General features: G+C 40.2%; 7 non-coding genes across 7 annotated transcripts; all 7 read right to left on the bottom strand.

Annotated features, from left to right (window-relative positions):
• Positions 1-1,309: 1,309 nt before the first annotated feature.
• TRNAR-CCU (transfer RNA arginine (anticodon CCU)) lies at positions 1,310-1,382 on the bottom strand. Its single transcript has one exon. It is a non-coding gene; the product is annotated as a tRNA-Arg (tRNA).
• A 2,206-nt stretch (positions 1,383-3,588) lies between these two features.
• Positions 3,589-3,661, bottom strand: TRNAR-CCU (transfer RNA arginine (anticodon CCU)). Its single transcript has one exon. It is a non-coding gene; the product is annotated as a tRNA-Arg (tRNA).
• Positions 3,662-8,147: 4,486 nt separating this feature from the next.
• On the bottom strand, positions 8,148-8,220 carry TRNAR-CCU (transfer RNA arginine (anticodon CCU)). Its single transcript has one exon. It is a non-coding gene; the product is annotated as a tRNA-Arg (tRNA).
• A 2,207-nt stretch (positions 8,221-10,427) lies between these two features.
• On the bottom strand, positions 10,428-10,500 carry TRNAR-CCU (transfer RNA arginine (anticodon CCU)). The gene has a single exon. It is a non-coding gene; the product is annotated as a tRNA-Arg (tRNA).
• A 4,487-nt stretch (positions 10,501-14,987) lies between these two features.
• On the bottom strand, positions 14,988-15,060 carry TRNAR-CCU (transfer RNA arginine (anticodon CCU)). Its single transcript has one exon. It is a non-coding gene; the product is annotated as a tRNA-Arg (tRNA).
• A 4,487-nt stretch (positions 15,061-19,547) lies between these two features.
• On the bottom strand, positions 19,548-19,620 carry TRNAR-CCU (transfer RNA arginine (anticodon CCU)). The gene has a single exon. It is a non-coding gene; the product is annotated as a tRNA-Arg (tRNA).
• A 2,206-nt stretch (positions 19,621-21,826) lies between these two features.
• Positions 21,827-21,899, bottom strand: TRNAR-CCU (transfer RNA arginine (anticodon CCU)). The gene has a single exon. It is a non-coding gene; the product is annotated as a tRNA-Arg (tRNA).
• Between the last annotated feature and the right edge of the window lie 3,034 nt (positions 21,900-24,933).

A 24,933-nucleotide genomic window follows, 5' to 3' on the forward strand; every position in this document is an offset into this window, starting at 1 on the left:
CCTATCCTAGCAGTGGAGAAAATGCTCTGCTGTGGTACTTGAACAGGTGGCGGAGTAAAGTTTGTTGGAATTGGTTATTTTATCAGCACGCTTCAGTGCTAATGTTGTTAAGAAGGAAGACCCTTAGGAAACTAGATAAACATCTCCAAAATACATCTTCTTCCACCCCAGAAAGAACTCAAACCCACAATCCCTTTGTGAGTATTTGACTGCCTTAGAATTAGGCCAACAGGGTTGCACAGGAGTGCCGTTAACCAATAGCTACAAACACTTTCTAAAAATACGACACATATTCTACATGTTTGTCGCTCCCACTCAGGTATAAAAGAAGTTCATATCACCTTTAAAGAGTCCCCAGCTGTGGTGATTAAAGTTTGAAATGGCTGCATTTAAGGGAACTAGTTAATCCATCATGCTTCAGTCCCACTGTTCTTACGAGTGAAGGACCTGGTGTGGCAGACTCCTACGATATAATTTGGCCATCTTGTTTGTTCTCAATATATGCACTCTTAAGGGAACAACAGGTAGTACTAACAAAGTATTACAATCTGCGCCAAATGTATGCTCTAGGTTTGGAAAATTAGAGTTGGGCAAGGCTAAAACTAAACGTCTGCCTTGGCCCTTAGTTGGCATGGCAAATTTTCAAAATAGAGAGAGGACAAGCATCCCAGGCAGTGTCCCAATATCTCTCTAATGTCCTTGTTGAAACCAAAGGTTGTTAAACAGGACATACAATCTACATCAACTAAAAGCAGACAAGTAAAGCTGCCTTTCACAGGTGTCCCATCAACTTCTCAGTCTAACAACACCCCGGGTGTTTTGAAAAATCTATTTAACTGCCATCATTGAAACAACACCCTGCCCTCCCTAAACTCAGTTTGGTTTCTAAGACTAGGGGCCCAGCGATAGTAGCATAAAATAGGGTGCACTGTCTTCCCATCTGCTGCACTTTTTTTGAGAAATACTTCTTTATCAACATAGCAGTTTCACATGGTATTTTTAATTATCCAACAGTTTATACATTCAAGTGGTGAAATAAGTACATGTTTTAATGCTAAATGGGAGACTGCCTGCGAGTGCTATCCAAAGGAGGACATAAAAAATGTCTAGCCAGAAAGGTGGGTTGAAATCCCATTCTCCAGACTGGGCCCAAGAGAAGGATATGTAGGCAAATGTTTTTGAGTTCCAGCACTTGTGTTTTGAAGGTAGATTGATGTTCCATAGCTGCAAAGTCTATGTAGAGCAAGGGCTGAATTGTGTGGTTTGTGCTTTGAAAATGTAAAAGTCAAGAACTGAATGTACAGAGTTTCACCCCAGATGGGACTTGAACCCACAATCCCTGGCTTAGGAGGCCAGTGCCTTATCCATTAGGCCACTGGGGCCACGTTGATACTGCTCTCCCCTGTGCTCCAAATACAAGATCCACTCCCTATCATGTGGTCTCTACCGCAGTTTAAGTCTATGGAATCACTTATACAATACATTCACAACAAGCAATCCATGGATAACTCCCCTCTCTTTAAAGTCCTTACAACTATTCAAATATCTAATATACCCTCACCTGGAAGAACAACACAATGCGGACTCTAAACTCTCCTAACTTCACTTCACATGTCACAACAAAATGCCCACTGCTCGAGCCAGCAGGAAACATCAAGGCAGCTCAAGGAATACAACTGCACTTGCAGTTCTAACAACATCAACCCGAACTAGCATTTCCTTCTTCTGATATACATATTTATAGAGAGATTTTTAATGATCGGTGCTTAGCAGAAAGGAGATACTTATGGCAAAAGGTTTACTTTTTGCACACTGTAGATCATTACTGGAAAGATAGACTCTATCTGCATATTTACACATCATTTTTAATATGACACAGAAATGTCATGCCTTTTTTGAACAAATTATTACATGGTTTGTGAGAACGTCTAATTCAGCACTACAGCTTCTGCTTTCATTCTCCATGCCTGAAAACATAATCTTCCATATGAAACAACAAAAGACTAGGAATTTTTTGGTTTTTTTGAGTGATGGCATTGAAATGTGCAGTAAGAAATAAAGTACCTTTGTCATACATAAAAAGGATAACGCAAGTCACCTCCGAGTTCATTCACCCCACAGAGGAATTCTGTCTTCACCCACTTTCCTCTATGTGATCACTAAGCTACTCCACAACTTGCAATACCTTTACAACATACGACAGGGTGTGTTTTATCCCACACATCCATTCAAACATATATCTTTTCTGCTCAGACATAAAACAAGCACATTTCTCCATTCCTATCCTAGCAGTGGAGAAAATGCTCTGCTGTGGTACTTGAACAGGTGGCGGAGTAAAGTTTGTTGGAATTGGTTATTTTATCAGCACGCTTCAGTGCTAATGTTGTTAAGAAGGAAGACCCTTAGGAAACTAGATAAACATCTCCAAAATACATCTTCTTCCACCCCAGAAAGAACTCAAACCCACAATCCCTTTGTGAGTATTTGACTGCCTTAGAATTAGGCCAACGGGGTTGCACAGGAGTGCCGTTAACCAATAGCTACAAACACTTTCTAAAGATACGACACATATTCTACATGTTTGTCGCTCCCACTCAGGTATAAAAGAAGTTCATATCACCTTTAAAGAGTCCCCAGCTGTGGTGATTAAAGTTTGAAATGGCTGCATTTAAGGGAACTAGTTAATCCATCATGCTTCAGTCCCACTGTTCTTACGAGTGAAGGACCTGGTGTGGCAGACTCCTACGATATAATTTGGCCATCTTGTTTGTTCTCAATATATGCACTCTTAAGGGAACAACAGGTAGTACTAACAAAGTATTACAATCTGCGCCAAATGTATGCTCTAGGTTTGGAAAATTAGAGTTGGGCAAGGCTAAAACTAAACGTCTGCCTTGGCCCTTAGTTGGCATGGCAAATTTTCAAAATAGAGAGAAGACAAGCATCCCAGGCAGTGTCCCAATATCTCTCTAATGTCCTTGTTGAAACCAAAGGTTGTTAAACAGGACATACAATCTACATCAACTAAAAGCAGACAAGTAAAGCTGCCTTTCACAGGTGTCCCATCAACTTCTCAGTCTAACAACACCCCGGGTGTTTTGAAAAATCTATTTAACTGCCATCATTGAAACAACACCCTGCCCTCCCTAAACTCAGTTTGGTTTCTAAGACTAGGGGCCCAGCGATAGTAGCATAAAATAGGGTGCACTGTCTTCCCATCTGCTGCACTTTTTTTGAGAAATACTTCTTTATCAACATAGCAGTTTCACATGGTATTTTTAATTATTCAACAGTTTATACATTCAAGTGGTGAAATAAGTACATGTTTTAATGCTAAATGGGAGACTGCCTGCGAGTGCTATCCAAAGGAGGACATAAAAAATGTCTAGCCAGAAAGGTGGGTTGAAATCCCATTCTCCAGACTGGGCCCAAGAGAAGGATATGTAGGCAAATGTTTTTGAGTTCCAGCACTTGTGTTTTGAAGGTAGATTGATGTTCCATAGCTGCAAAGTCTATGTAAAGCAAGGGCTGAATTGTGTGGTTTGTGCTTTCAAAATGTAAAAGTCAAAAGCTGAATGTACAGAGTTTCACCCCAGATGGGACTTGAACCCACAATCCCTGGCTTAGGAGGCCAGTGCCTTATCCATTAGGCCACTGGGGCCACGTTGATGCTGCTCTCCCCTGTGCTCCAAATACAAGATCCACTCCCTATCATGTGGTCTCTACCGCAGTTTAAGTCTATGGAATCACTTATACAATACATTCACAACAAGCAATCCATGGATAACTCCCCTCTCTTTAAAGTCCTTACAACTATTAAAATATCTAATATACCCTCACCTGGAAGAACAACACAATGCGGACGCTAAACTCTCCTAACTTCACTTCACATGTCAGAACAAAATGCCCACTGCTCGAGCCAGCAGGAAACATCAAGGCAGCTCAAGGAATACAACTGCACTTGCAGTTCTAACAACATCAACCCGAACTAGCATTTCCTTCTTCTGATATACATATTTATAGAGAGATTTTTAATGATCGGTGCTTAGCAGAAAGGAGATACTTATGGCAAAAGGTTTACTTTTTGCACACTGTAGATCATTACTGGAAAGATAGACTCTACCTGCATATTTACACATCATTTTTAATATGACTCAGAAATGTCATGCCTTTTTTTGAACAAATTATTACATGGTTTGTGAGAACGTCTAATTCAGCACTACAGCTTCTGCTTTCATTCTCCATGCCTGAAAACATAATCTTCCATATGAAACAACAAAAGACTAGGAATTTTTTGTTTTTTTTGAGTGATGGCATTGAAATGTGCAGTAAGAAATAAAGTACCTTTGTCATACATAAAAAGGATAACGCAAGTCCCCTCCGAGTTCATTCACCCCACAGAGGAATTCTGTCTTCACCCACTTTCCTCTATGTGATCACTAAGCTACTCCACAACTTGCAATACCTTTACAACATACGACAGGGTGTGTTTTATCCCACACATCCATTCAAACATGTATCTTTTCTGCTCAGACATAAAACAAGCACATTTCTCCATTCCTATCCTAGCAGTGTAGAAAATGCTCTGCTGTGGTACTTGAACAGGTGCCGGAGTAAAGTTTGTTGGAATTGGTTATTTTATCAGCACACTTCAGTGCTAATGTTGTTAAGAAGGAAGACCCTTAGGAAACTAGATAAACATCTCCAAAATACATCTTCTTCCACCCCAGAAAGAACTCAAACCCACAATCCCTTTGTGAGTATTTGACTGCCTTAGAATTAGGCCAACGAGGTTGCACAGGAGTGCTGTTAACCAATAGCTACAAACACTTTCTAAAAATACGACACATATTCTTCATGTTTGTCGCTCCCACTCAGGTATAAAAGAAGTTCATATCACCTTTAAAGAGTCCCCAGCTGTGGTGATTAAAGTTTGAAATGGCTGCATTTAAGGGAACTAGTTAATCCATCATGCTTCAGTCCCACTGTTCTTACGAGTGATGGACCTGGTGTGGCAGACTCCTACGATATAATTTGGCCATCTTGTTTGTTCTCAATATATGCACTCTTAAGGGAACAACAGGTAGTACAAACAAAGTATTACAATCTGCGCCAAATGTATGCTCTAGGTTTGGAAAATTAGAGTTGGGCAAGGCTAAAACTAAACGTCTGCCTTGGCCCTTAGTTGGCATGGCAAATTTTCAAAATAGAGAGAGGACAAGCATCCCAGGCAGTGTCCCAATATCTCTCTAATGTCCTTGTTGAAACCAAAGGTTGTTAAACAGGACATACAATCTACATCAACTAAAAGCAGACAAGTAAAGCTGCCTTTCACAGGTGTCCCATCAACTTCTCAGTCTAACAACACCCCGGGTGTTTTGAAAAATCTATTTAACTGCCATCATTGAAACAACACCCTGCCCTCCCTAAACTCAGTTTGGTTTCTAAGACTAGGGGCCCAGCGATAGTAGCATAAAATAGGGTGCACTGTCTTCCCATCTGCTGCACTTTTTTTGAGAAATACTTCTTTATCAACATAGCAGTTTCACATGGTATTTTTAATTATCCAACAGTTTATACATTCAAGTGGTGAAATAAGTACATGTTTTAATGATAAATGGGAGACTGCCTGCGAGTGCTATCCAAAGGAGGACATAAAAAATGTCTAGCCAGAAAGGTGGGTTGAAATCCCATTCTCCAGACTATGCCCAAGAGAAGGATATGTAGGCAAATGTTTTTGAGTTCCAGCACTTGTGTTTTGAAGGTAGATTGATGTTCCATAGCTGCAAAGTCTATGTAAAGCAAGGGCTGAATTGTGTGGTTTGTGCTTTGAAAATGTAAAAGTCAAGAGCTGAATGTACAGAGTTTCTCCCCAGATGGGACTTGAACCCACAATCCCTGGCTTAGGAGGCCACTGCCTTATCCATTAGGCCACTGGGGCCACGTTAATACTGCTCTCCCCTGTGCTCCAAATACAAGATCCACTCCCTATCATGTGGTCTCTACCGCAGTTTAAGTCTATGGAATCACTTATACAATACATTCACAACAAGCAATCCATGGATAACTCCCCTCTCTTTAAAGTCCTTACAACTATTCAAATATCTAATATACCCTCACCTGGAAGAACAACACAATGCGGACGCTAAACTCTCCTAACTTCACTTCACATGTCACAACAAAATGCCCACTGCTCGAGCCAGCAGGAAACATCAAGGCAGCTCAAGGAATACAACTGCACTTGCAGTTCTAACAACATCAACCCGAACTAGCATTTCCTTCTTCTCATATACATATTTATAGAGAGATTTTTAATGATCGGTGCTTAGCAGAAAGGAGATACTTATGGCAAAAGGTTTACTTTTTGCACACTGTAGATCATTACTGGAAAGATAGACTCTATCTGCATATTTACACATCATTTTTAATATGACTCAGAAATGTCATGCCTTTTTTGAACAAATTATTACATGGTTTGTGAGAACGTCTAATTCAGCACTACAGCTTCTGCTTTCATTCTCCATGCCTGAAAACATAATCTTCCATATGAAACAACAAAAGACTAGGAATTTTTTGGTTTTTTTGAGTGATGGCATTGAAATGTGCAGTAAGAAATAAAGTACCTTTGTCATACATAAAAAGGATAACGCAAGTCACCTCCAAGTTCATTCACCCCACAGAGGAATTCTGTCTTCACCCACTTTCCTCTATGTGATCACTAAGCTACTCCACAACTTGCAATACCTTTACAACATACGACAGGGTGTGTTTTATCCCACACATCCATTCAAACATATATCTTTTCTGCTCAGACATAAAACAAGCACATTTCTCCATTCCTATCCTAGCAGTGGAGAAAATGCTCTGCTGTGGTACTTGAACAGGTGGCGGAGTAAAGTTTGTTGGAATTGGTTATTTTATCAGCACGCTTCAGTGCTAATGTTGTTAAGAAGGAAGACCCTTAGGAAACTAGATAAACATCTCCAAAATACATCTTCTTCCACCCCAGAAAGAACTCAAACCCACAATCCCTTTGTGAGTATTTGACTGCCTTAGAATTAGGCCAACGGGGTTGCACAGGAGTGCCGTTAAACAATAGCTACAAACACTTTCTAAAAATACGACACATATTCTACATGTTTGTCGCTCCCACTCAGGTATAAAAGAAGTTCATATCACCTTTAAAGAGTCCCCAGCTGTGGTGATTAAAGTTTGAAATGGCTGCATTTAAGGGAACTAGTTAATCCATCATGCTTCAGTCCCACTGTTCTTACGAGTGAAGGACCTGGTGTGGCAGACTCCTACGATATAATTTGGCCATCTTGTTTGTTCTCAATATATGCACTCTTAAGGGAACAACAGGTAGTACTAACAAAGTATTACAATCTGCGCCAAATGTATGCTCTAGGTTTGGAAAATTAGAGTTGGGCAAGGCTAAAACTAAACGTCTGCCTTGGTGCTTAGTTGGCATGGCAAATTTTCAAAATAGAGAGAGGACAAGCATCCCAGGCAGTGTCCCAATATCTCTCTAATGTCCTTGTTGAAACCAAAGGTTGTTAAACAGGACATACAATCTACATCAACTAAAAGCAGACAAGTAAAGCTGCCTTTCACAGGTGTCCCATCAACTTCTCAGTCTAACAACACCCCGGGTGTTTTGAAAAATCTATTTAACTGCCATCATTGAAACAACACCCTGCCCTCCCTAAACTCAGTTTGGTTTCTAAGACTAGGGGCCCAGCGATAGTAGCATAAAATAGGGTGCACTGTCTTCCCATCTGCTGCACTTTTTTTGAGAAATACTTCTTTATCAACATAGCAGTTTCACATGGTATTTTTAATTATTCAACAGTTTATACATTCAAGTGGTGAAATAAGTACATGTTTTAATGCTAAATGGGAGACTGCCTGCGAGTGCTATCCAAAGGAGGACATAAAAAATGTCTAGCCAGAAAGGTGGGTTGAAATCCCATTCTCCAGACTGGGCCCAAGAGAAGGATATGTAGGCAAATGTTTTTGAGTTCCAGCACTTGTGTTTTGAAGGTAGATTGATGTTCCATAGCTGCAAAGTCTATGTAAAGCAAGGGCTGAATTGTGTGGTTTGTGCTTTGAAAATGTAAAAGTCAAGAGCTGAATGTACAGAGTTTCACCCCAGATGGGACTTGAACCCACAATCCCTGGCTTAGGAGGCCAGTGCCTTATCCATTAGGCCACTGGGGCCACGCTGATGCTGCTCTCCCCTGTGCTCCAAATACAAGATCCACTCCCTATCATGTGGTCTCTACCGCAGTTTAAGTCTATGGAATCACTTATACAATACATTCACAACAAGCAATCCATGGATAACTCCCCTCTCTTTAAAGTCCTTACAACTATTCAAATATCTAATATACCCTCACCTGGAAGAACAACACAATGCGGACGCTAAACTCTCCTAACTTCACTTCACATGTCAGAACAAAATGCCCACTGCTCGAGCCAGCAGGAAACATCAAGGCAGCTCAAGGAATACAACTGCACTTGCAGTTCTAACAACATCAACCCGAACTAGCATTTCCTTCTTCTGATATTCATATTTATAGAGAGATTTTTAATGATCGGTGCTTAGCAGAAAGGAGATACTTATGGCAAAAGGTTTACTTTTTGCACACTGTAGATCATTACTGGAAAGATAGACTCTACCTGCATATTTACACATCATTTTTAATATGACTCAGAAATGTCATGCCTTTTTTTGAACAAATTATTACATGGTTTGTGAGAACGTCTAATTCAGCACTACAGCTTCTGCTTTCATTCTCCATGCCTGAAAACATAATCTTCCATATGAAACAACAAAAGACTAGGAATTTTTTGGTTTTTTTGAGTGATGGCATTGAAATGTGCAGTAAGAAATAAAGTACCTTTGTCATACATAAAAAGGATAACGCAAGTCACCTCCAAGTTCATTCACCCCACAGAGGAATTCTGTCTTCACCCACTTTCCTCTATGTGATCACTAAGCTACTCCACAACTTGCAATACCTTTACAACATACGACAGGGTGTGTTTTATCCCACACATCCATTCAAACATATATCTTTTCTGCTCAGACATAAAACAAGCACATTTCTCCATTCCTATCCTAGCAGTGGAGAAAATGCTCTGCTGTGGTACTTGAACAGGTGGCGGAGTAAAGTTTGTTGGAATTGGTTATTTTATCAGCACGCTTCAGTGCTAATGTTGTTAAGAAGGAAGACCCTTAGGAAACTAGATAAACATCTCCAAAATACATCTTCTTCCACCCCAGAAAGAACTCAAACCCACAATCCCTTTGTGAGTATTTGACTGCCTTAGAATTAGGCCAACGGGGTTGCACAGGAGTGCCGTTAAACAATAGCTACAAACACTTTCTAAAAATACGACACATATTCTACATGTTTGTCGCTCCCACTCAGGTATAAAAGAAGTTCATATCACCTTTAAAGAGTCCCCAGCTGTGGTGATTAAAGTTTGAAATGGCTGCATTTAAGGGAACTAGTTAATCCATCATGCTTCAGTCCCACTGTTCTTACGAGTGAAGGACCTGGTGTGGCAGACTCCTACGATATAATTTGGCCATCTTGTTTGTTCTCAATATATGCACTCTTAAGGGAACAACAGGTAGTACTAACAAAGTATTACAATCTGCGCCAAATGTATGCTCTAGGTTTGGAAAATTAGAGTTGGGCAAGGCTAAAACTAAACGTCTGCCTTGGTGCTTAGTTGGCATGGCAAATTTTCAAAATAGAGAGAGGACAAGCATCCCAGGCAGTGTCCCAATATCTCTCTAATGTCCTTGTTGAAACCAAAGGTTGTTAAAGAGGACATACAATCTACATCAACTAAAAGCAGACAAGTAAAGCTGCCTTTCACAGGTGTCCCATCAACTTCTCAGTCTAACAACACCCCGGGTGTTTTGAAAAATCTATTTAACTGCCATCATTGAAACAACACCCTGCCCTCCCTAAACTCAGTTTGGTTTCTAAGACTAGGGGCCCAGCGATAGTAGCATAAAATAGGGTGCACTGTCTTCCCATCTGCTGCACTTTTTTTGAGAAATACTTCTTTATCAACATAGCAGTTTCACATGGTATTTTTAATTATTCAACAGTTTATACATTCAAGTGGTGAAATAAGTACATGTTTTAATGCTAAATGGGAGACTGCCTGCGAGTGCTATCCAAAGGAGGACATAAAAAATGTCTAGACAGAAAGGTGGGTTGAAATCCCATTCTCCAGACTGGGCCCAAGAGAAGGATATGTAGGCAAATGTTTTTGAGTTCCAGCACTTGTGTTTTGAAGGTAGATTGATGTTCCATAGCTGCAAAGTCTATGTAAAGGAAGGGCTGAATTGTGTGGTTTGTGCTTTGAAAATGTAAAAGTCAAGAGCTGAATGTACAGAGTTTCACCCCAGATGGGACTTGAACCCACAATCCCTGGCTTAGGAGGCCAGTGCCTTATCCATTAGGCCACTGGGGCCACGCTGATGCTGCTCTCCCCTGTGCTCCAAATACAAGATCCACTCCCTATCATGTGGTCTCTACCGCAGTTTAAGTCTATGGAATCACTTATACAATACATTCACAACAAGCAATCCATGGATAACTCCCCTCTCTTTAAAGTCCTTACAACTATTCAAATATCTAATATACCCTCACCTGGAAGAACAACACAATGCGGACGCTAAACTCTCCTAACTTCACTTCACATGTCAGAACAAAATGCCCACTGCTCGAGCCAGCAGGAAACATCAAGGCAGCTCAAGGAATACAACTGCACTTGCAGTTCTAACAACATCAACCCGAACTAGCATTTCCTTCTTCTGATATTCATATTTATAGAGAGATTTTTAATGATCGGTGCTTAGCAGAAAGGAGATACTTATGGCAAAAGGTTTACTTTTTGCACACTGTAGATCATTACTGGAAAGATAGACTCTACCTGCATATTTACACATCATTTTTAATATGACTCAGAAATGTCATGCCTTTTTTTGAACAAATTATTACATGGTTTGTGAGAACGTCTAATTCAGCACTACAGCTTCTGCTTTCATTCTCCATGCCTGAAAACATAATCTTCCATATGAAACAACAAAAGACTAGGAATTTTTTGTTTTTTTTGAGTGATGGCATTGAAATGTGCAGTAAGAAATAAAGTACCTTTGTCATACATAAAAAGGATAACGCAAGTCCCCTCCGAGTTCATTCACCCCACAGAGGAATTCTGTCTTCACCCACTTTCCTCTATGTGATCACTAAGCTACTCCACAACTTGCAATACCTTTACAACATACGACAGGGTGTGTTTTATCCCACACATCCATTCAAACATGTATCTTTTCTGCTCAGACATAAAACAAGCACATTTCTCCATTCCTATCCTAGCAGTGTAGAAAATGCTCTGCTGTGGTACTTGAACAGGTGCCGGAGTAAAGTTTGTTGGAATTGGTTATTTTATCAGCACACTTCAGTGCTAATGTTGTTAAGAAGGAAGACCCTTAGGAAACTAGATAAACATCTCCAAAATACATCTTCTTCCACCCCAGAAAGAACTCAAACCCACAATCCCTTTGTGAGTATTTGACTGCCTTAGAATTAGGCCAACGAGGTTGCACAGGAGTGCTGTTAACCAATAGCTACAAACACTTTCTAAAAATACGACACATATTCTTCATGTTTGTCGCTCCCACTCAGGTATAAAAGAAGTTCATATTACCTTTAAAGAGTCCCCAGCTGTGGTGATTAAAGTTTGAAATGGCTGCATTTAAGGGAACTAGTTAATCCATCATGCTTCAGTCCCACTGTTCTTACGAGTGATGGACCTGGTGTGGCAGACTCCTACGATATTATTTGGCCATCTTGTTTGTTCTCAATATATGCACTCTTAAGGGAACAACAGGTAGTACAAACAAAGTATTACAATCTGCGCCAAATGTATGCTCTAGGTTTGGAAAATTAGAGTTGGGCAAGGCTAAAACTAAACGTCTGCCTTGGCCCTTAGTTGGCATGGCAAATTTTCAAAATAGAGAGAGGACAAGCATCCCAGGCAGTGTCCCAATATCTCTCTAATGTCCTTGTTGAAACCAAAGGTTGTTAAACAGGACATACAATCTACATCAACTAAAAGCAGACAAGTAAAGCTGCCTTTCACAGGTGTCCCATCAACTTCTCAGTCTAGCAACACCCCGGGTGTTTTGAAAAATCTATTTAACTGCCATCATTGAAACAACACCCTGCCCTCCCTAAACTCAGTTTGGTTTCTAAGACTAGGGGCCCAGCGATAGTAGCATAAAATAGGGTGCACTGTCTTCCCATCTGCTGCACTTTTTTTGAGAAATACTTCTTTATCAACATAGCAGTTTCACATGGTATTTTTAATTATCCAACAGTTTATACATTCAAGTGGTGAAATAAGTACATGTTTTAATGCTAAATGGGAGACTGCCTGCGAGTGCTATCCAAAGGAGGACATAAAAAATGTCTAGCCAGAAAGGTGGGTTGAAATCCCATTCTCCAGACTATGCCCAAGAGAAGGATATGTAGGCAAATGTTTTTGAGTTCCAGCACTTGTGTTTTGAAGGTAGATTGATGTTCCATAGCTGCAAAGTCTATGTAAAGCAAGGGCTGAATTGTGTGGTTTGTGCTTTGAAAATGTAAAAGTCAAGAGCTGAATGTACAGAGTTTCTCCCCAGATGGGACTTGAACCCACAATCCCTGGCTTAGGAGGCCAGTGCCTTATCCATTACGCCACTGGGGCCACGTTGATACTGCTCTCCCCTGTGCTCCAAATACAAGATCCACTCCCTATCATGTGGTCTCTTCCGCAGTTTAAGTCTATGGAATCACTTATACAATACATTCACAACAAGCAATCCATGGATAACTCCCCTCTCTTTAAAGTCCTTACAACTATTCAAATATCTAATATACCCTCACCTGGAAGAACAACACAATGCGGACGCTAAACTCTCCTAACTTCACTTCACATGTCACAACAAAATGCCCACTGCTCGAGCCAGCAGGAAACATCAAGGCAGCTCAAGGAATACAACTGCACTTGCAGTTCTAACAACATCCACCCGAACTAGCATTTCCTTCTTCTGATATACATATTTATAGAGAGATTTTTAATGATCGGTGCTTAGCAGAAAGGAGATACTTATGGCAAAAGGTTTACTTTTTGCACACTGTAGATCATTACTGGAAAGATAGACTCTATCTGCATATTTCCACATCATTTTTAATATGACTCAGAAATGTCATGCCTTTTTTTGAACAAATTATTACATGGTTTGTGAGAACGTCTAATTCAGCACTACAGCTTCTGCTTTCATTCTCCATGCCTGAAAACATAATCTTCCATATGAAACAACAAAAGACTAGGAATTTTTTGTTTTTTTTGAGTGATGGAATTGAAATGTGCAGTAAGAAATAAAGTACCTTTGTCATACATAAAAAGGATAACGCAAGTCACCTCCGAGTTCATTCACCCCACAGAGGAATTCTGTCTTCACCCACTTTCCTCTATGTGATCACTAAGCTACTCCACAACTTGCAATACCTTTACAACATACGACAGGGTGTGTTTTATCCCACACATCCATTCAAACATATATCTTTTCTGCTCAGACATAAAACAAGCACATTTCTCCATTCCTATCCTAGCAGTGGAGAAAATGCTCTGCTGTGGTACTTGAACAGGTGGCGGAGTAAAGTTTGTTGGAATTGGTTATTTTATCAGCACGCTTCAGTGCTAATGTTGTTAAGAAGGAAGACCCTTAGGAAACTAGATAAACATCTCCAAAATACATCTTCTTCCACCCCAGAAAGAACTCAAACCCACAATCCCTTTGTGAGTATTTGACTGCCTTAGAATTAGGCCAACGGGGTTGCACAGGAGTGCCGTTAACCAATAGCTACAAACACTTTCTAAAAATACGACACATATTCTACATGTTTGTCGCTCCCACTCAGGTATAAAAGAAGTTCATATCACCTTTAAAGAGTCCCCAGCTGTGGTGATTAAAGTTTGAAATGGCTGCATTTAAGGGAACTAGTTAATCCATCATGCTTCAGTCCCACTGTTCTTACGAGTGAAGGACCTGGTGTGGCAGACTCCTACGATATAATTTGGCCATCTTGTTTGTTCTCAATATATGCACTCTTAAGGGAACAACAGGTAGTACTAACAAAGTATTACAATCTGCGCCAAATGTATGCTCTAGGTTTGGAAAATTAGAGTTGGGCAAGGCTAAAACTAAACGTCTGCCTTGGCCCTTAGTTGGCATGGCAAATTTTCAAAATAGAGAGAGGACAAGCATCCCAGGCAGTGTCCCAATATCTCTCTAATGTCCTTGTTGAAACCAAAGGTTGTTAAACAGGACATACAATCTACATCAACTAAAAGCAGACAAGTAAAGCTGCCTTTCACAGGTGTCCCATCAACTTCTCAGTCTAACAACACCCCGGGTGTTTTGAAAAATCTATTTAACTGCCATCATTGAAACAACACCCTGCCCTCCCTAAACTCAGTTTGGTTTCTAAGACTAGGGGCCCAGCGATAGTAGCATAAAATAGGGTGCACTGTCTTCCCATCTGCTGCACTTTTTTTTAGAAATACTTCTTTATCAACATAGCAGTTTCACATGGTATTTTTAATTATTCAACAGTTTATACATTCAAGTGGTGAAATAAGTACATGTTTTAATGCTAAATGGGAGACTGCCTGCAAGTGCTATCCAAAGGAGGACATCAAAAATGTCTAGCCAGAAAGGTGGGTTGAAATCCCATTCTCCAGACTGGGCCCAAGAGAAGGATATGTAGGCAAATGTTTTTGAGTTCCAGCACTTGTGTTTTGAAGGTAGATTGATGTTCCATAGCTGCAAAGTCTATGTAAAGCAAGGGCTGAATTGTGTGGTTTGTGCTTTCAAAATGTAAAAGTCAAAAGCTGAATGTACAGAGTTTCACCCCAGATGGGACTTGAGCCCACAATCCCTGGCTTAGGAGGCCAGTGCCTTATCCATTAGGCCACTGGGGCCACGTTGATGCTGCTCTCCCCTGTGCTCCAAATACAAGATCCACTCCCTATCATGTGGTCTCTACCGCAGTTTAAGTCTATGGAATCACTTATACAATACATTCACAACAAGCAATCCATGGATAACTCCCCTCTCTTTAAAGTCCTTACAACTATTCAAATATCTAATATACCCTCACCTGGAAGAACAACACAATGCGGACGCTAAACTCTCCTAACTTCACTTCACATGTCAGAACAAAATGCCCACTGCTCGAGCCAGCAGGAAACATCAAGGCAGCTCAAGGAATACAACTGCACTTGCAGTTCTAACAACATCCACCCAAACTAGCATTTCCTTCTTCTGATATACATATTTATAGAGAGATTTTTAATGATCGGTGCTTAGCAGAAAGGAGATACTTAGGGCAAAAGGTTTACTTTTTGCACACTGTAGATCATTACTGGAAAGATAGACTCTATCTGCATATTTACACATCATTTTGAATATGACTCAGAAATGTCATGCCTTTTTTTGAACAAATTATTACATGGTTTGTGAGAACGTCTAATTCAGCACTACAGCTTCTGCTTTCATTCTCCATGCCTGAAAACATAATCTTCCATATGAAACAACAAAAGACTAGGAATTTTTTGTTTTTTTTGAGTGATGGCATTGAAATGTGCAGTAAGAAATAAAGTACCTTTGTCATACATAAAAAGGATAACGCAAGTCACCTCCGAGTTCATTCACCCCACAGAGGAATTCTGTCTTCACCCACTTTCCTCTACGTGATCACTAAGCTACTCCACAACTTGCAATACCTTTACAACATAGGACAGGGTGTGTTTTATCCCACACATCCATTCAAACATATATCTTTTCTGCTCAGACATAAAACAAGCACATTTCTCCATTCCTATCCTAGCAGTGGAGAAAATGCTCTGCTGTGGTACTTGAACAGGTGGCGGAGTAAAGTTTGTTGGAATTGGTTATTTTATCAGCACGCTTCAGTGCTAATGTTGTTAAGAAGGAAGACCCTTAGGAAACTAGATAAACATCTCCAAAATACATCTTCTTCCACCCCAGAAAGAACTCAAACCCACAATACCTTTGTGAATATTTGACTGCCTTAGAATTAGGCCAACGGGGTTGCACAGGAGTGCTGTTAATCAATAGCTACAAACACTTTCTAAAAATACAACACATATTCTACATGTTTGTCGCTCTCACTCAGGTATAAAAGAAGTTCATATCACCTTTAAAGAGTCCCCAGCTGTGGTGATTAAAGTTTGAAATGGCTGCATTTAAGGGAACTAGTTAATCCATCATGCTTCAGTCCCACTGTTCTTACGAGTGAAGGACCTGGTGTGGCAGACTCCTACGATATAATTTGGCCATCTTGTTTGTTCTCAATATATGCACTCTTAAGGGAACAACAGGTAGTACTAACAAAGTATTACAATCTGCGCCAAATGTATGCTCTAGGTTTGGAAAATTAGAGTTGGGCAAGGCTAAAACTAAACGTCTGCCTTGGCCCTTAGTTGGCATGGCAAATTTTCAAAATAGAGAGAGGACAAGCATCCCAGGCAGTGTCCCAATATCTCTCTAATGTCCTTGTTGAAACCAAAGGTTGTTAAAGAGGACATACAATCTACATCAACTAAAAGCAGACAAGTAAAGCTGCCTTTCACAGGTGTCCCATCAACTTCTCAGTCTAACAACACCCCGGGTGTTTTGAAAAATCTATTTAACTGCCATCATTGAAACAACACCCTGCCCTCCCTAAACTCAGTTTGGTTTCTAAGACTAGGGGCCCAGCGATAGTAGCATAAAATAGGGTGCACTGTCTTCCCATCTGCTGCACTTTTTTTGAGAAATACTTCTTTATCAACATAGCAGTTTCACATGGTATTTTTAATTATCCAACAGTTTATACATTCAAGTGGTGAAATAAGTACATGTTTTAATGCTAAATGGGAAACTGCCTGCGAGTGCTATCCAAAGGAGGACATAAAAAATGTCTAGCCAGAAAGGTGGGTTGAAATCCCATTCTCCAGACTGGGCCCAAGAGAAGGATATGTAGGCAAATGTTTTTGAGTTCCAGCACTTGTGTTTTGAAGGTAGATTGATGTTCCATAGCTGCAAAGTCTATGTAAAGCAAGGGCTGAATTGTGTGGTTTGTGCTTTGAAAATGTAAAAGTCAAGAGCTGAATGTACAGAGTTTCACCCCAGATGGGACTTGCACCTACAATCCCTGGCTTAGGAGGCCAGTGCCTTATCCATTAGGCCACTGGGGCCACGTTGATACTGCTCTCCCCTGTGCTCCAAATACAAGATCCACTCCCTATCATGTGGTCTCTACCGCAGTTTAAGTCTATGGAATCACTTATACAATACATTCACAACAAGCAATCCATGGATAACTCCCCTCTCTTTAAAGTCCTTACAACTATTCAAATATCTAATATACCCTCACCTGGAAGAACAACACAATGCGGACGCTAAACTCTCCTAACTTCACTTCACATGTCACAACAAAATGCCCACTGCTCGAGCCAGCAGGAAACATCAAGGCAGCTCAAGGAATACAACTGCACTTGCAGTTCTAACATCATCAACCCGAACTAGCATTTCCTTCTTCTGATATACATATTTATAGAGAGATTTTTAATGATCGGTGCTTAGCAGAAAGGAGATACTTATGGCAAAAGGTTTACTTTTTGCACACTGTAGATCATTACTGGAAAGATAGACTCTATCTGCATATTTACACATCACTTTTAATATGACTCAGAAATGTCATGCCTTTTTTTGAACAAATTATTACATGGTTTGTGAGAACGTCTAATTCAGCACTACAGCTTCTGCTTTCATTCTCCATGCCTGAAAACATAATCTTCCATATGAAACAACAAAAGACTAGGAATTTTTTGTTTTTTTTGAGTGATGGCATTGAAATGTGCAGTAAGAATTAAAGTACCTTTGTCATACATAAAAAGGATAACGCAAGTCACCTCCGAGTTCATTCACCCCACAGAGGAATTCTGTCTTCACCCACTTTCCTCTATGTGATCACTAAGCTACTCCACAACTTGCAATACCTTTACAACATACGACAGGGTGTGTTTTATCCCACACATCCATTCAAACATATATCTTTTCTGCTCAGACATAAAACAAGCACATTTCTCCATTCCTATCCTAGCAGTGGAGAAAATGCTCTGCTGTGGTACTTGAACAGGTGGCGGAGTAAAGTTTGTGGAAATTGGTTATTTTATCAGCACGCTTCAGTGCTAATGTTGTTAAGAAGGAAGACCCTTAGGACACTAGATAAACATCTCCAAAATACATCTTCTTCCACCCCAGAAAGAACTCAAACCCACAATCCCTTTGTGAGAATTTGACTGCCTTAGAATTAGGCCAACGGGGTTGCACAGGAGTGCCGTTAACCAATAGCTACAAACACTTTCTAAAAATACGACACATATTCTACATGTTTGTCGCTCCCACTCAGGTATAAAAGAAGTTCATATCACCTTTAAAGAGTCCCCAGCTGTGGTGATTAAAGTTTGAAATGGCTGCATTTAAGGGAACTAGTTAATCCATCATGCTTCAGTCCCACTGTTCTTACGAGTGAAGGACCTGGTGTGGCAGACTCCTACGATATAATTTGGCCATCTTGTTTGTTCTCAATATATGCACTCTTAAGGGAACAAGAGGTAGTACTAACAAAGTATTACAATCTGCGCCAAATGTATGCTCTAGGTTTGGAAAATTAGAGTTGGGCAAGGCTAAAACTAAACGTCTGCCTTGGCCCTTAGTTGGCATGGCAAATTTTCAAAATAGAGAGAGGACAAGCATCCCAGGCAGTGTCCCAATATCTCTCTAATGTCCTTGTTGAAACCAAAGGTTGTTAAACAGGACATACAATCTACATCAAGTAAAAGCAGACAAGTAAAGCTGCCTTTCACAGGTGTCCCATCAACTTCTCAGTCTAACAACACCCCGGGTGTTTTGAAAAATCTATTTAACTGCCATCATTGAAACAACACCCTGCCCTCCCTAAACTCAGTTTGGTTTCTAAGACTAGGGGCCCAGCGATAGTAGCATAAAATAGGGTGCACTGTCTTCCCATCTGCTGCACTTTTTTTGAGAAATACTTCTTTATCAACATAGCAGTTTCACATGGTATTTTTAATTATTCAACAGTTTATACATTCAAGTGGTGAAATAAGTACATGTTTTAATGCTAAATGGGAGACTGCCTGCGAGTGCTATCCAAAGGAGGACATAAAAAATGTCTAGCCAGAAAGGTGGGTTGAAATCCCATTCTCCAGACTGGGCCCAAGAGAAGGATATGTAGGCAAATGTTTTTGAGTTCCAGCACTTGTGTTTTGAAGGTAGATTGATGTTCCATAGCTGCAAAGTCTATGTAAAGCAAGGGCTGAATTGTGTGGTTTGTGCTTTGAAAATGTAAAAGTCAAGAGCTGAATGTACAGAGTTTCACCCCAGATGGGACTTGAACCCACAATCTCTGGCTTAGGAGGCCAGAGCCTTATCCATTAGGCCACTGGGGCCACTTTGATGTTGTTGTACCCTGTGCTCCAAATACAAGATCCACTCCCTATCATGTGGTCTCTACCGCAGGTTAAGTCTATGGAATCACTTATACAATACATTCACAACAAGCAATCCATGGATAACTCCCCTCTCTTTAAAGTCCTTACAACTATTCAAATATCTAATATACCCTCACCTGGAAGAACAGCACAATGCGGACGCTAAACTCTCCTAACTTCACTTCACATGTCACAACAAAATGCCCACTGCTCGAGCCAGCAGGAAACATCAAGGCAGCTCAAGGAATACAACTGCACTTGCAGTTCTAACAACATCAACCCGAACTAGCATTTCCTTCTTCTGATATACATATTTATAGAGAGATTTTTAATGATCGGTGCTTAGCAGAAAGGAGATACTTATGGCAAAAGGTTTACTTTTTGCACACTGTAGATAATTACTGGAAAGATAGACTCTATCTGCATATTTACACATCATTTTTAATATGACTCAGAAATGTCATGCCTTTTTTTGAACAAATTATTACATGGTTTGTGAGAACGTCTAATTCAGCACTACAGCTTCTGCTTTCATTCTTCATGCCTGAAAACATAATCTTCCATATGAAACAACAAAAGACTAGGAATTTTTTCTTTTTTTGAGTGATGGCATTGAAATGTGCAGTAAGAAAAAAAGTACCTTTGTCATTCATAAAAAGGATAACGCAAGTCAACTCCGAGTTCATTCACCCCACAGAGGAATTCTGTCTTCACCCACTTTCCTCTATGTGATCACTAAGCTACTCCACAACTTGCAATACCTTTACAACATACGACAGGGTGTGTTTTATCCCACACATCCATTCAAACATATATCTTTTCTGCTCAGACATAAAACAAGCACATTTCTCCATTCCTATCCTAGCAGTGGAGAAAATGCTCTGCTGTGGTACTTGAACAGGTGGCGGAGTAAAGTTTGTTGGAATTGGTTATTTTATCAGCACGCTTCAGTGCTAATGTTTTTAAGAAGGAAGACCCTTAGGAAACTAGATAAACATCTCCAAAATACATCTTCTTCCACCCCAGAAAGAACTCAAACCCACAATCCCTTTGTGAGTATTTGACTGCCTTAGAATTAGGCCAACGGGGTTGCACAGGAGTGCTGTTAACCAATAGCTACAAACACTTTCTAAAAATACGACACATATTCTACATGTTTGTCGCTCCCACTCAGGTATAAAAGAAGTTCATATCACCTTTAAAGAGTCCCCAGCTGTGGTGATTAAAGTTTGAAATGGCTGCATTTAAGGGAACTAGTTAATCCATCATGCTTCAGTCCCACTGTTCTTACGAGTGAAGGACCTGGTGTGGCAGACTCCTACGATATAATTTGGCCATCTTGTTTGTTCTCAATATATGCACTCTTAAGGGAACAACAGGTAGTACTAACAAAGTATTACAATCTGCGCCAAATGTATGCTCTAGGTTTGGAAAATTAGAGTTGGGCAAGGCTAAAACTAAACGTCTGCCTTGGCCCTTAGTTGGCATGGCAAATTTTCAAAATAGAGAGAGGACAAGCATCCCAGGCAGTGTCCCAATATCTCTCTAATGTCCTTGTTGAAACCAAAGGTTGTTAAAGAGGACATACAATCTACATCAACTAAAAGCAGACAAGTAAAGCTGCCTTTCACAGGTGTCCCATCAACTTCTCAGTCTAACAACACCCCGGGTGTTTTGAAAAATCTATTTAACTGCCATCATTGAAACAACACCCTGCCCTCCCTAAACTCAGTTTGGTTTCTAAGACTAGGGGCCCAGCGATAGTAGCATAAAATAGGGTGCACTGTCTTCCCATCTGCTGCACTTTTTTTGAGAAATACTTCTTTATCAACATAGCAGTTTCACATGGTATTTTTAATTATCCAACAGTTTATACATTCAAGTGGTGAAATAAGTACATGTTTTAATGCTAAATGGGAGACTGCCTGCGAGTGCTATCCAAAGGAGGACATAAAAAATGTCTAGCCAGAAAGGTGGGTTGAAATCCCATTCTCCAGACTGGGCCCAAGAGAAGGATATGTAGGCAAATGTTTTTGAGTTCCAGCACTTGTGTTTTGAAGGTAGATTGATGTTCCATAGCTGCAAAGTCTATGTAAAGCAAGGGCTGAATTGTGTGGTTTGTGCTTTGAAAATGTAAAAGTCAAGAGCTGAATGTACAGAGTTTCACCCCAGATGGGACTTGAACCCACAATCCCTGGCTTAGGAGGCCAGTGCCTTATCCATTAGGCCACTGGGGCCACGTTGATACTGCTCTCCCCTGTGCTCCAAATACAAGATCCACTCCCTATCATGTGGTCTCTACCGCAGTTTAAGTCTATGGAATCACATATACAATACATTCACAACAAGCAATCCATGGATAACTCCCCTCTCTTTAAAGTCCTTACAACTATTCAAATATCTAATATACCCTCACCTGGAAGAACAACACAATGCGGACGCTAAACTCTCCTAACTTCACTTCACAGGTCAGAACAAAATGCCCACTGCTCGAGCCAGCAGGAAACATCAAGGCAGCTCAAGGAATACAACTGCACTTGCAGTTCTAACAACATCAACCCGAACTAGCATTTCCTTCTTCTGATATACATATTTATAGAGAGATTTTTAATGATCGGTGCTTAGCAGAAAGGAGATACTTATGGCAAAAGGTTTACTTTTTGCACACTGTAGATCATTACTGGAAAGATAGACTCTATCTGCATATTTACACATCATTTTTAATATGACTCAGAAATGTCATGCCTTTTTTTGAACAAATTATTACATGGTTTGTGAGAACGTCTAATTCAGCACTACAGCTTCTGCTTTCATTCTCCATGCCTGAAAACATAATCTTCCATATGAAACAACAAAAGACTAGGAATTTTTTGTTTTTTTTGAGTGATGGCATTGAAATGTGCAGTAAGAAATAAAGTACCTTTGTCATACATAAAAAGGATAACGCAAGTCCCCTCCGAGTTCATTCACCCCAAAGAGGAATTCTGTCTTCACCCACTTTCCTCTATGTGATCACTAAGCTACTCCACAACTTGCAATACCTTTACAACATACGACAGGGTGTGTTTTATCCCACACATCCATTCAAACATGTATCTTTTCTGCTCAGACATAAAACAAGCACATTTCTCCATTCCTATCCTAGCAGTGTAGAAAATGCTCTGCTGTGGTACTTGAACAGGTGCCGGAGTAAAGTTTGTTGGAATTGGTTATTTTATCAACACACTTCAGTGCTAATGTTGTTAAGAAGGAAGACCCTTAGGAAACTAGATAAACATCTCCAAAATACATCTTCTTCCACCCCAGAAAGAACTCAAACCCACAATCCCTTTGTGAGTATTTGACTGCCTTAGAATTAGGCCAACGAGGTTGCACAGGAGTGCTGTTAACCAATAGCTACAAACACTTTCTAAAAATACGACACATATTCTTCATGTTTGTCGCTCCCACTCAGGTATAAAAGAAGTTCATATCACCTTTAAAGAGTCCCCAGCTGTGGTGATTAAAGTTTGAAATGGCTGCATTTAAGGGAACTAGTTAATCCATCATGCTTCAGTCCCACTGTTCTTACGAGTGATGGACCTGGTGTGGCAGACTCCTACGATATAATTTGGCCATCTTGTTTGTTCTCAATATATGCACTCTTAAGGGAACAACAGGTAGTACAAACAAAGTATTACAATCTGCGCCAAATGTATGCTCTAGTTTTGGAAAATTAGAGTTGGGCAAGGCTAAAACTAAACGTCTGCCTTGGCCCTTAGTTGGCATGGCAAATTTTCAAAATAGAGAGAGGACAAGCATCCCAGGCAGTGTCCCAATATCTCTGTAATGTCCTTGTTGAAACCAAAGGTTGTTAAACAGGACATACAATCTACATCAACTAAAAGCAGACAAGTAAAGCTGCCTTTCACAGGTGTCCCATCAACTTCTCAGTCAAACAACACCCCAGGTGTTTTGAAAAATCTATTTAACTGCCATCATTGAAACAACACCCTGCCCTCCCTAAACTCAGTTTGGTTTCTAAGACTAGGGGCCCAGCGATAGTAGCATAAAATAGGGTGCACTGTCTTCCCATCTGCTGCACTTTTTTTGAGAAATACTTCTTTATCAACATAGCAGTTTCACATGGTATTTTTAATTATTCAACAGTTTATACATTCAAGTGGTGAAATAAGTACATGTTTTAATGCTAAATGGGAGACTGCCTGCGAGTGCTATCCAAAGGAGGACATAAAAAATGTCTAGCCAGAAAGGTGGGTTGAAATCCCATTCTCCGGACTGGGCCCAAGAGAAGGATATGTAGGCAAATGTTTTTGAGTTCCAGCACTTGTGTTTTGAAGGTAGATTGATGTTCCATAGCTGCAAAGTCTATGTAAAGCAAGGGCTGAATTGTGTGGTTTGTGCTTTGAAAATGTAAATGTCTACAGCTGAATGTACAGAGTTTCACCCCAGATGGGACTTGAACCCACAATCCCTGGCTTAGGAGGCGGGTGCCTTATCCATTAGGCCACTGGGGCCACGTTGATGCTGCTCTCCCCTGTGCTCCAAATACAAGATCCACTCCCTATCATGTGGTCTCTACCGCAGTTTAAGTCTATGGAATCACTTATACAATACATTCACAACAAGCAATCCATGGATAACTCCCCTCTCTTTAAAGTCCTTACAACTATTCAAATATCTAATATACCCTCACCTGGAAGAACAACACAATGCGGACGCTAAACTCTCCTAACTTCACTTCACATGTCACAACAAAATGCCCACTGCTCGAGCCAGCAGGAAACATAAGGCAGCTCAAGGAATACAACTGCACTTGCAGTTCTAACAACATCAACCCGAACTAGCATTTCCTTCTTCTGATATACATATTTATAGAGAGATTTTTAATGATCGGTGCTTAGCAGAAAGGAGATACTTAGGGCAAAAGGTTTACTTTTTGCACACTGTAGATCATTACTGGAAAGATAGACTCTATCTGCATATTTACACATCATTTTGAATATGACTCAGAAATGTCATGCCTTTTTTTGAACAAATTATTACATGGTTTGTGAGAACGTCTAATTCAGCACTACAGCTTCTGCTTTCATTCTCCATGCCTGAAAACATAATCTTCCATATGAAACAACAAAAGACTAGGAATTTTTTGTTTTTTTTGAGTGATGGCATTGAAATGTGCAGTAAGAAATAAAGTACCTTTGTCATACATAAAAAGGATACCGCAAGTCACCTCCGAGTTCATTCACCCCACAGAGGAATTCTGTCTTC

The sequence above is a fragment of the Pleurodeles waltl genome, chromosome 7, assembly GCF_031143425.1.
Source record: "Pleurodeles waltl isolate 20211129_DDA chromosome 7, aPleWal1.hap1.20221129, whole genome shotgun sequence".
Classification (NCBI taxonomy): domain Eukaryota; kingdom Metazoa; phylum Chordata; class Amphibia; order Caudata; family Salamandridae; genus Pleurodeles; species Pleurodeles waltl.